Consider the following 11,690-nt stretch of genomic DNA (forward strand, 5'->3'; position numbering starts at 1 on the left):
TCTTTTTTCTTTTTTTTTCTTTTTACAGACACAATCATGTACAGAAACACAGTATATAAAAGAGAAAAAAGTGAGGCAGCTGGTTGTCCCTGGTTTGGGGATCCTGGTGCTCTGCATTTTGTGACCTATTTAGCAACTCCCAAGAAATCTCCTGGGACCCAGTGGTTTAATGGTACAGGTGGAAAATTATACATCTGGGTAACACTCCTCATCTTATAGTCGAGGACCTGAGAAACAGAAAGGTAATGTGATTTACCCAAATTTCCACAGCAAGCAAAACCAGGATGAGAACAAGGGTCTCCCAGCCCCTAGTCCTCTGGTGCCCGATGCATCACACTGTGGTGTCACTAAGTCTGGTGCTTTCTGGGGATGGGCTGAGGAGGGAAAACAGAAGTGTTTGTGAACCACGAAGTCTCTCCTGCTCTCAGCTTCTGCCAACCAAATGCCAGGGCATAAGCAGGAGGAACTGGCAACTCCTGACCAGTGGGTCTGCCACCGAGCCTTGCTGAAGGGTATTTTTCTTATGTTTGCAGAGCAGATGCTGAAACAGAGGGATCATATTTTACTGTAATGGAAACCACTTTAGTGTATGCCTCACCCATCTGTCTTCCATAGCGGTGCAGCAGCCTTCCTTCATTATCTGACTGGAAGGTACAGTTATTTTTATTGTCAGGAGCATAAAAACTATAGGGCCACTTGAGTGTACTTATTTGAAATGCACAAAGAGAAGCTGCCCAGCCCAAGGCAACTGTTAAATATTTTGTAGGGGTTTTCATGATTCATCACACTGTCATTCAGAGGAGGTCTTCTAGAGTCCCCATCAGGAATCACAGACTGCTTCTATGAGGAGCAGGGAAAGGAGGAAAGAGTGCTATTTTCCTTATGTGTCCCTCTATCTGATTCATTTGTTCCATCTACCCAAATATTTACATAGGGCTATTTCTTAATTACTGATTTACCTACTAGTAACTTCTTTCTTGCCCCGGACTCTGGATGTTCTGGAACAAGCTGTTTAGCTATTTCAGACCTCAGTTTATTAATACATGTAAAGGACCAGTTCTGAATGTGGTCCTAAGAAATACGTTGAGTTATTGTTTATAAACCATGGTGATGTTCTCAGATGAATGATATTCCGTTACTATAAAAATACTCTGCTGTGACGGTTAATGCATGGTTTTTGCCAAGGAGATTGTTTAAATGATGGAACAGTGGCTAATATTTTAATCATATAGAGTCTTTCTGAAGTTTCAGTGCATTTTTCCAACCCTGAATCATGGCAAGTGTGATTTATTCTTCAGTTTAGAGACAGAAATTGACTGAATCAAATGCATGTGCTTTACCTATGGGCAGGGGTTAAATTTTACTGTGAATAAGTCATCAGGCTTGCTTCTTCCTTCTCTTCCAGGACATCATTCCCATACCCATCTGCCCCTTCTAAATATCATTCCCATACCCATCTGCCCCTTCTAAAATATCCTGAGTTGAGGTATTCTCCCTGGGGGCAGATTGCAGGGTCCACAGGAAGTTCACTTAGAAAGCATTTCTTGAGGTCCTAGGGATACAAAGATGGGAGATGCAAATCCATGCCCTCAAAGCTGTTTCGACTCAATGAGAGAAGCTGATAAACAGCATGTGTGGAGCACTGAGATAGATGCCTGCATGGAAACAGAGAGGGAGGGTATCTAAGAGGGTAGAGAGTGTAGGGACAACATAAAAGTGGTGTTTTGTTTGTTTGTTTGCAAATGTGCTTTGTCCATGTGTTTTAATTTGGGTTCTTCCAAAAGCACCATTAGGTGATAGGGGAAGGTGAAAAATTGAAGAGAAAGCAGCTATCATTTGTGGGCAACTAGAGCTTATCTCCACTGGAGAAATTCTGGAAGCCTGTTTAGACATACTGCCAAGTCATTCCAGTCAAGGATAAGGACCTGGGGTATTTATATTCCAACTCCTGTCAGTTATTAACTGGGGGCTGCTCCTGCAGAAATCAATTTCCTGGCATTTCTTGCCCATGGTATGTGTGGCAAAGTGGGCTCCAGAGACCAGAGAAAGGCTTCAAACACAGAAAGCCAGGTGCTGGCAGTTGGAAGTCACAGGCACTGAAGTGATAAGGGTAAGGAGATAGGAGCAGGGCAGACTTACATCTGTTCAAGGAGATCAGTGCTTGGATGGAAAGTACTACATTCTCCAGTGCATCACTTTGACTCTCTGGTTTATAGACAAATATTTAGCTGTAGTCTGTAGAATAATAGTCCCTAAGAAGAGCAAGGACAAGCCCTGGTGTAAGACTGGTTAAGGAAGGAAGATCAATTTATGACTAACTGCTTATACTTGTACAAAAGAAACAGCTCACTCCTCATGTCCTCCAGGGCGAAGAACAGCTGCTACCTCTTTAGCCTTCTTCCTAACCCCTCCTGTGTCTCCAAAGGCTCCGAGCTCACTCCTCTCACAGCTGTTATAATATCCACTGCACTTGCATATTTACTCACCCATCTCCTCCAAAAGATTCCACTCCTTGAGGGCAGAGTGTGCCTAACAGAATCTAGAGTGAATGCATGAACCTCCTTTTAAAAGAGTAAAAATAACAATTATTTTTTACTACTTTCCCTTTAGAGCAAGTGTTCTAGTTTGCTAATGCTGCCAGAATGCAAAACACCAAAGATGGATTGGCTTTTATAAAGGGGGTTTATTTGGTTACACAGTTACAGTCTTAAGGACATAAAGTGTCCAAGGTAACACATCAGCAATCAGGTACCTTCACTGGAGGATGGCCAATGGTGTCTGGAAAACCTCTGTTAGCTGGGAAGGCACGTGGCTGGCGTCTGCTCCAAAGTTCTGGTTTCAAAATGACTCTCTCCCAGTACGTTCCTCTCTAGGTTGTAGTTCCTCAAAAACGTCACTCTTAGTTGCACTTGGGATATTTGTCTTCTCTCAGCTTCTCTGGAGCAAAAGTCTGCTTTCAACAGTCATCTTCAAAATGTCTCTCATCTGCAGCTCCTGTGCTTTCTTCAAAGTGTCCCTCTTGGCTGTAGCTCCTCTTCAAAATGTCACTCACAGCTGCACTGAGTTCCCTCTGCCTTTCAGCTCATTTATATGGCTTCACTGATCAAGGCCCATGCTGAATGGTTGGGGCCATGCCTCCATGGAAATATCTTATCAGAGTTATCACCTACAGTTGGGTGGGGCATATTTCCATGCAAACAACCTAATCCAAACATTCCAACTTAATCCCCACTAATATGTCTGCCCCACAAGATTGCACCAAAGAATATGGCTTTTTCTGGGGGGCATAATACATTCAAACCAGCACAGCAAGCATATGAGAGAATGTGAGCATGTGTGCCATTGACCAAAAGGAATGTAAGATGAGGTGAAAGTTATGAGGTCAGAGATAATGATGCGATTAGTACAAAAGGAGAAGGCAAGAGGAATTTCCACCAGAATCATATACACTAGAAGTTAAAATAGAGCAAAAAGGGCAACATCATGTGAAGAAAGGGGTCTTTAAAAGCAAGTTTGAGACTTAGTTTCCTCTTCTATTCATATTTTTACAACCTCCATATATGTATCTAAATATCTATCTAATCTATCATCATCTATCGATCCCTTATCTATCTGTTGATCCATCCATCCTAGATTATTTGCTTTTTAATAGAAAGGAACAAAGAAGAAAACAAAGTAAAAATCTCCCTGCACTATAACCCCTGCTGTGATAAAAATAAAAGTAATAAATATAACAGATCAGAAAAGCCAATGGTAGTGAACAGTCCAAAATGAAAAGTACCTCTCCATGCTTACAGTGGACCCTATCCCTAAGAAATACCTGTTAAGGTTTTATATCATTCCTTCCAGAAAATAAATATGATATAATGATAAAATGACAGTAGACAACATTTATTGAATTCCTACTCTGTGTCTGACACTATTCTAAGTCCTTTATGTATATTAATTTTTAAAATCCTTATAAATAGTTACCACTTTCATTCCAATTTGCAGAGGAAGGAAATAAGGAACAGCAAAGTAAATTCACTTGCCCAAGGTGATAATTCTAGTAAGAGGGGCAAGCAACATTTGCACTCAGGAAGTTTAGATTCAGAGTCCAGGCTCTTAACCACCACACTATGTATACAAACCAGATACATATATCTGTATATTTTTTGTACATAAAATATTAGATATATAGTGTGTGTGATGAGAAGACAAAAATGGACAACAATAAAATGGCAAGAAGCATGCATGGCTTAAGCATCTGGGTCCTTTCTCCTCTGCATTTTTTGGAGGCTTTACTCCTAACATTGTCAGCTCAACATAATCTCCAAAGCACATTTAAATCATATTTGTAATAACTGTACGCCTCCCACCCCATGCATTTTATTGTTCATAATTCAGTCAACAACATTGTTATATAGCACACTTCCAAATATATTAACACTGAATATAGGAAACTTTAATAAGTCTGCTTTTAAACTTCAGTCAAGCCTGAATTGCAGGTGCACACATGTTCAGTAGTTTGCTTTGTAGCAAAACTTAAAGCCATCAGATGCCTCCTCATCCCATGTACAAGCTCTCAGGTGCTAGAAAAGTTCCCAGGCAAACAAAATTTGGAAAGGAACTTGTCACCATCCTATTTTGCATCACAAAGACCAGATGGCCAAGGAAAATTAGCTGGCTAGGCAGTCAAGCAATACACATTTATTGAGGATCAACCCTGTCAAGAGAATTGTATTAGATGCCAAGACCTCAACTGTTGGGTTTCTGCCTTCAAGAGCTCATAGCCTATTTCACAATCCATAGCCTCAAATGAAGCCTTTTGAGTTCTTTCCTTCATTGCCCCAGGTTCTGTGTAGTTTCCTGACAACAAGGGAGAGGGGAAGGTTTAGCAGATCACAGTTGGTCATCTCTGTTTCTGCGAGTTTTATGTGGTGCAGGTCAGCATAACATTTTATTTTTAAAAAAGCTTTCAGTGCACAAAACAACTGCGGAGTTATTTCCTTAATGTATTAGAGCCTAAAGAAGAAAAAGATTATTTTTTTGTCATTTCTGCTTTTATCTTCAAGTAATCAAATAGTCAGCTTGAATTTTATGTTTGTTTTTATTTTATGTTTAAATGCTTATTTTGTAGTTATTATGAGTTTATACATCCCTATTGTTGAAAATTTAAAAATATAGTCATTTAAAAATTGTAGTCCTAACTCCCAGAGATAATTACTGGTACATTTTGTTATGTTTCCTTTTAGCTTTTATCCTATGCAGGTCATGTATAAAACTTACATTTTTATAAAATGTGAAGCATACAAGAATTTGCAAGTCATCTTGGCACAGGTGCCATGCTAATCTTCCTGTATTGTTCCAATCTGAGTGCACACACTGCTGAAGTAAGTACTGTACATAGAATTTTATATTATGTGTTGCATTTTCAATTTCTATTATACCTTTTGCCCACAGCAGGATTTCTTTTAGGTCTGAGGCCTCCAGGCCAAATCTAATTTGCTCTAGTTGCTGGAGAAATTTTCAGTATAGAAAGTATTTTCAATCCAGGGGGAGTGCAGAATTCTCTTTCCAAATCTCCAAAGGAGACACTCGTGCAAATTTGTCAAATCCATGACTTTGTGATGATGCTGAGGTGCAGAAACATGTGACTGGATTTTAAATTTATGTTCCATTTCCTAGAGCACTTTCTAAAAAAGAAGGAAGAAATCAGGCATTCTCATTCTGGGGTACTACTCCTGAAACATGGTATTGTGGGATTTTATAACAGCTATATGTTGAAAAGAAACTTAGACTACAAACCTAATTGGAAATTTTAAAGCCCATTTGCAAAAGCCCATAATTTTATTATTTTACCCCTGTTTCTGCTCTTTGGATTTATATCTTCACATAAAAATAGCAACATGTAAATTACATAGCTAAAAATGATATTGTTTGCATGCCATTCATATACTGAAAATATTTGAGGTTAAGACGAGATTAAGTTTTTTGGCATTTGGAAGTAAGACATTTTATATAAGAATCCATTTATGATTGGAAGACTGGTCTTGGATATATCAGGATGAGGTGTGTATAAGCTACTTTTAAAATTGTGCTAAAAACACACCTAAGGAATGGCTAAATTAAGAATTTCACCTTGTATTTTCTCAGATGAGTCATTTCAATGACCTTTAATTCTGGTATATTTACAATGACTACTACATTTAAAAGAATTCGTTCTATATCCCAGAGAAAGGTCTACAGAAATAAGTAGGCTTATAGTAGATGTGACCAAAAATATGATTTGTCCAATGCTGAACATTTATGGGATAGAAATATCACCTCTGCTTTTCATATATTTATCTTGGTGAGTTAAAGATAAGTAGAGCAACAACATTTTAGGGACAAAAATAAGATTGATCATTCCATAAATATGTATTAAGCCTCCTACAAGCCAGTTAAAATGCCAGGAGCCCAGGGTGAAGGGTGGGTAAGTCAAGTTCTCTGCTTTGGACTAGCTTTGTATCTACAAAGCACACTGTGTAATTTACAGAATTTGGCATCCTGGGAGACTAATCCATCATATCACAGCCTTTCTTTAGAGAAAATTTATAGTCTCAAAATAGTTGGTCCCTGCAAGGCTTGCTTTCTTTCTTCTTTCTTTCTTTCTTTCTTTCTTTGGTTGAGGCTAAAACCTACTTCTTGGTTATGACTTTTGCATTTAAGCTTCTTGACCTGCCTACCTCTCGCAACAAAGGAATGCTTTTCTTCCAAGAATGTAAATTAAAATTATACCAGTCCTTGTTTTGGGGGGCTATTTATTCTCTTTGGAAGATAAAATACATAAATATGTAAATGTTTCCTGAAGTTTCAAACACATTGTTTTTCATATTCTCTGAGACACATGATAAATGGCAATTTAAAGAATATATAGGCAACACTTCTTTCAGTGTATGTACTCCTATCTCATTTTAGCTCTTTACTTTCCATTATACTAAAAATACTGAAGTAAAAATTAGACATATTATAAATACTGTTTTCTCTAGTTTAGCATATTTATGTATGTCCTTTCATGATAGTTTTTAAAATCAATCTTATAGAACTCAAATTTGCATACAATAAAACGTACCTATATTATTGTACAGTTTTGCTAAATATATACATCTGTATAACCATCTCCACAGTCAACAAATAGAACCTTTCTATCACCTCAAAAAGTTCTTTTCAACCTTTTGTAATACCATCCTCCCCACATCTGGCCGCAGGCAATCATTGGTCTGCTTTCTGTTATTATAGATTAGTCTTTTTAGGAACATAAAGTATGTATTCTTTTGTGTCCTTTTTTTCCTCAGGATAATGTTTTTGAGATTTATCCATGATGCTGAGCATATTGTTGTTCACTCTTTTTAAATGCCAATTTTAATTCCTTTGTATGGCTATATCACTGTTTATTCATTCACCTTTTGAAAGACACTTTCGGTTGTTTCTGAGTTTGGAGTATTAAGAATAAAGCTGCTGAAATGAAACAAAATAAAGTTTCAGTGGCTGAGAGATCTCAAGTGGAGTCAAGAGGTCACTCTGGTGGACATTCTTATGTACTATCTAGATAACACTTTTTAGGTTTTAATGTATTGGAATAGCTAGAAGTAAATACCTGAAACTATCAAACTCCAACCCAGTAGCCTTGACTCCTGAAGATGATTATATAACAATGTAGCTTACAAGGGATGACAGTGTGATTGTGAAAGCCTTATGGATCACACTCCCTATATCCAGTGGACGAATGGAGGTGCAGAAAAATGGGGACAAAAACTAAATGAAAAAAGGGTGGGGAGGGATGATTTGGGTGTTCTTCTTTACTTGTATTTTTTATTCTTATTTTTATTCTTTCTGGTGTAATGAAAATGCTCAAAAATAGATTGGGGTGATAAATGCACAACTATATGATGGTACTGTGAACAGTTGATTGTACACCATGGATGATTGTGTGGTATGTGAATATATCTCAATAAAACTGAATTTAAAAAAGAGAATAAAGCTTCTATAAACATTCATGTACAAATATTTGTGTAGACATGTATTTTCATTTATATTGAGTAAAATGTCTAGGAGTGAATTTTTTGGATTATAGAGTACCTATTTGATTAACTTTTTAAGAAACTGCCTGTTTTCAAAAATGGTTGCATCATTTTATATTCCCATCAGCAATGTATAAGGTCTCTATTGTTTCACCTCTTTTCTAATTTTAGCCATTCTGGTGGGCCTATACCGGTATTTCATTGTGGTATAAAAATGAGGTTGAACATTTTTTCATGTGCTTATTAGCCATTCATGACTTTTTTGGCAAAGTATTTCTTCAAATCTTTTGTCCATTTAAAAATTAGGTTGTCTTTTTATTGATTAGTTGTAAAAGTTCTTTATATATCTGGAGACAAATCCTTTGGCAGATATATGTGTTGTCAAAATTTCTTCCCATTCTGTGGTTTGCCTTTTAAGTTTCTTAATAGTGTCTTTCAAAGAGCAGAAGTTTTAGACAATATCATTCCCTGCAACATAATAGGGCACATCTTTTACAAATAAGCTTTGCTAATGAGTACAGTGAATGTCTTTTAAAACACAGTGTCAAGGCAAGCCAGGTTGCTCCCTTCACAGTGATTGATAATACATCAGTGACTAAGAATTCTACCATCTATCAAGCACAAGACTCACCAATGATATATCCTTAAGATTTTGTGCTACCAGAAGTTTCTGCTTCAATGACCACCTTCATTTGTTTCCCTTCTCTCCAATACACCTCCACAGAAAGACTTCCTCACTATAGTAGATGAATGAGCAATGAGTATGAACATTATTTCATTACAATCTAAGGGTCACCAGATCTCTTTGTATATATGTCCAATAGACATCTGTCAGTCCTTATTTTTCCTGAATTTTCAGCAGTATTTGGCAATATCAACCAATCTTATTTTAAAACATTTTTATTATGGAGAATTTGCATATGCTCAAAAAAAAATCATATAATAAACCCACACATGCTCTTCAACCAACTTTACAATTATCAAGATTTTGCCAAACATGTTACTGAAACCCTCTCAGGGCTTCCATAGCAATTCATTTTTCCTGGTTTCCTTTCAACTTTCAACTCTTCCCCATAGTCACAGTTTTCTTTGCTAATTCCTTTTATGTCAGTGTTCTTTAAGATTGCATCCTACCCCTTCTTCTTACTCTACTTGCTTCCATGACTTCAATCACCATTCTGATACTGGTGACAACCAGATCTGTTTTTCCATCCGCACTGCCACTATCCTAGGCCAGGTGACCATGATCTCTGGCCTAGAAGGTTGCAAGAGGCTCCTCTCCTAAGGAATATACATGTCATAAGATAGCTGCTCTCCTGTTGGGGACTGTGTCACCCATTCACTGAACCATGGGTTAATGGTCCTTCCATGGTCCATGACTTATATCAAAATCTTTACTAAGAGGAGGAAAGCCTGATGGATGCTACTAAAGGACCTGAGTCCCCCACTAGAGCCAGTTCTCCAAGATTACTGAGACCATAACAGTGAGAACCACCAAGGTTTCCACAGCTGAGATTCATCCAGGCATACTAGGGTGATGGCCAATTCTAAAAGTCTAACTTTCAGATTATCCTGCACTTCTCTTAGAAGCTTTAAAAGCTAGGTTTTGTTCTGGATTTCAGAAAGAACAGGACTCTCCAATATATTAGACTTTGAAAACTCAAGTCTCTCTTTGGCTTTCAAAATTAGAATCCAGTGAATCTGTCCCTTCTTTTGGGGAAACTGACTTTTAGAACCCAGAAATTTCTTTCAACAAATATTTGTTAACATGTACCATATCTCAAAAATTGTGTTAGAAATGCAACATCTAGGATACCATGCATCAAATCTTTTAGTTTATTATTAATGAAACAGCAAGCATCTTGAGGTCAGGACTATCTTATTCATTGCCCTGTGCTCAGTGCTGGTATTTAGTAAATATAGTTAATGTATGAATAATGGCATATCTGCATATGTGCATGCCTAAAGGGTCAGAGAGCTGCCTTGCTTGGATAATTCTGCAGGTTCTGATTGTTTGAAACAGAATCACATGCCTGTGCCCTAAGCAGGGTTTGCTAAGGTGGGAGAGTTATAACCAAACAACCACAGCCACTCAGAGGAAATGCTATGGTGGCATTAAGATAATTCAGGTCTCCTAACAGCTTCCCAGACAGGAAGTCAGTTAATACTGGGAATAAGGCTTGTGTCATTTTGACTCCTAGTCGCTAAAATTTCTCAAAATGGGAGAAAGAAAGAAATGCCGGACCTCAGCAATAAGGAGGGTCTACAAAGAAATTACTTTCTCCACTTATTATATCAGAGGTAAACATAATAAAAAAAGAAATTGACCACGACCATAGCAAATAATACTTTGTACAGTGAATAACAGTTCCATATACATTTTCACACTGGATCCTCATGACATGCACAGGTAGTATTAATATGCTTATTCCCATTATATGGAGCTGGAAATTAAGGTTCAGAGAAACCCAAGATTTCACAGCTACTTAACAGCAAAGTGGACTAGCTGGGGCTCTAGAATTCTTTCTCACTGCACAGGGAGGATGGCCCCCTTACTAGTGGGGTGCCATGGATAGTAGTCTACATCTTAGCCTGTATTTCTCCTTTCTCCCTCATTTTTAAAGAAAAGCCCTTTGTTGTGCTGTGAGGCATGATAAATAATCATTAAGGTGCACAGAGTAACTTCATGGTACATGGGATTATATGTAAGAGAACTCGATTCTTGAAAAAGTTTTGGCTCACGGCTTCATCTAATCCCATAGGGAAGAGCCTTTTGGAAATCATGGCTCTATGAACCCACAAACACCTTTTTTTTTTTTAAATGCAAACTATATTCTATAAGAGGTTAACTGGAACATGCTGATATGGTTTTTCTTCTTTTACACAGACAAAATTTCCTTAACTATTTTTATGTTACACCTTCCTAGGAGGAGTCCTTTAGCTTAGACAAATCAGTTGAGGAATTTCACTGCCTTTGTTACGCTTGGAAGGACCCTGGGACTTGATGGTGGTAGATGGAAACTTGGAAAGAAAGGACAATAGATCTACTCCTCATCCCTGTTCAAACTTCCAAGGAGCAAAATGAGGCAGTACTATCTGTGACTTATCACATCAGGACATACTGGAGAACCAGCTCATGTTTGGAGAATGTTCTTCGATTGCTAGCATGGCCACTACTGTGAAATAACTGTGGCTTGACATTAATCTTGTAGCAGGATTACATTTCAAGTAATTGCTTTTAAGATGATGAAGTGCATGTGCCTCTGTCTCACTGACAATGGTGTAATTGTAGGCTTTAGAATTGGGTCCTAAGGAAGGAAAACTCAACTATTCAGGAACAGGGCTGGGTAATTGAACAGATCTTGAGACTATCCGTTCCCACCAACAATTGAGAGGTAGGACTGAGAGAAATACAATTAAAATTCTCTTTCTCGAACAGCTATGTTCCCGCATTCTTATCAGCCTTGATAATAGATATTTGAAGGATAAAAAGCTCTCTTATTAATGCTTCATTAAGGATTTTTATATCTATGTGACAAGCAGTGCTTTCTTTGCTACAGAATAAAGTACTTGGAATCTTGATTTCAGCTAGTCTGGGTTGGAAAACTCATTACTGCTCCTAGCCTGACTGCCAGAAAACTCCTCAGG

General features: G+C 37.8%; 1 non-coding gene across 1 annotated transcript; it reads right to left on the reverse strand.

Moving 5' to 3' along the window:
- Positions 1–5,274: 5,274 nt before the first annotated feature.
- Positions 5,275–5,380, reverse strand: LOC119533560. Its single transcript, XR_005216686.1, has one exon. It is a non-coding gene; the product is annotated as a U6 spliceosomal RNA (small nuclear RNA).
- Positions 5,381–11,690: the final 6,310 nt, after the last annotated feature.

This window comes from Choloepus didactylus, chromosome 4 (assembly GCF_015220235.1).
Source record: "Choloepus didactylus isolate mChoDid1 chromosome 4, mChoDid1.pri, whole genome shotgun sequence".
Classification (NCBI taxonomy): domain Eukaryota; kingdom Metazoa; phylum Chordata; class Mammalia; order Pilosa; family Megalonychidae; genus Choloepus; species Choloepus didactylus.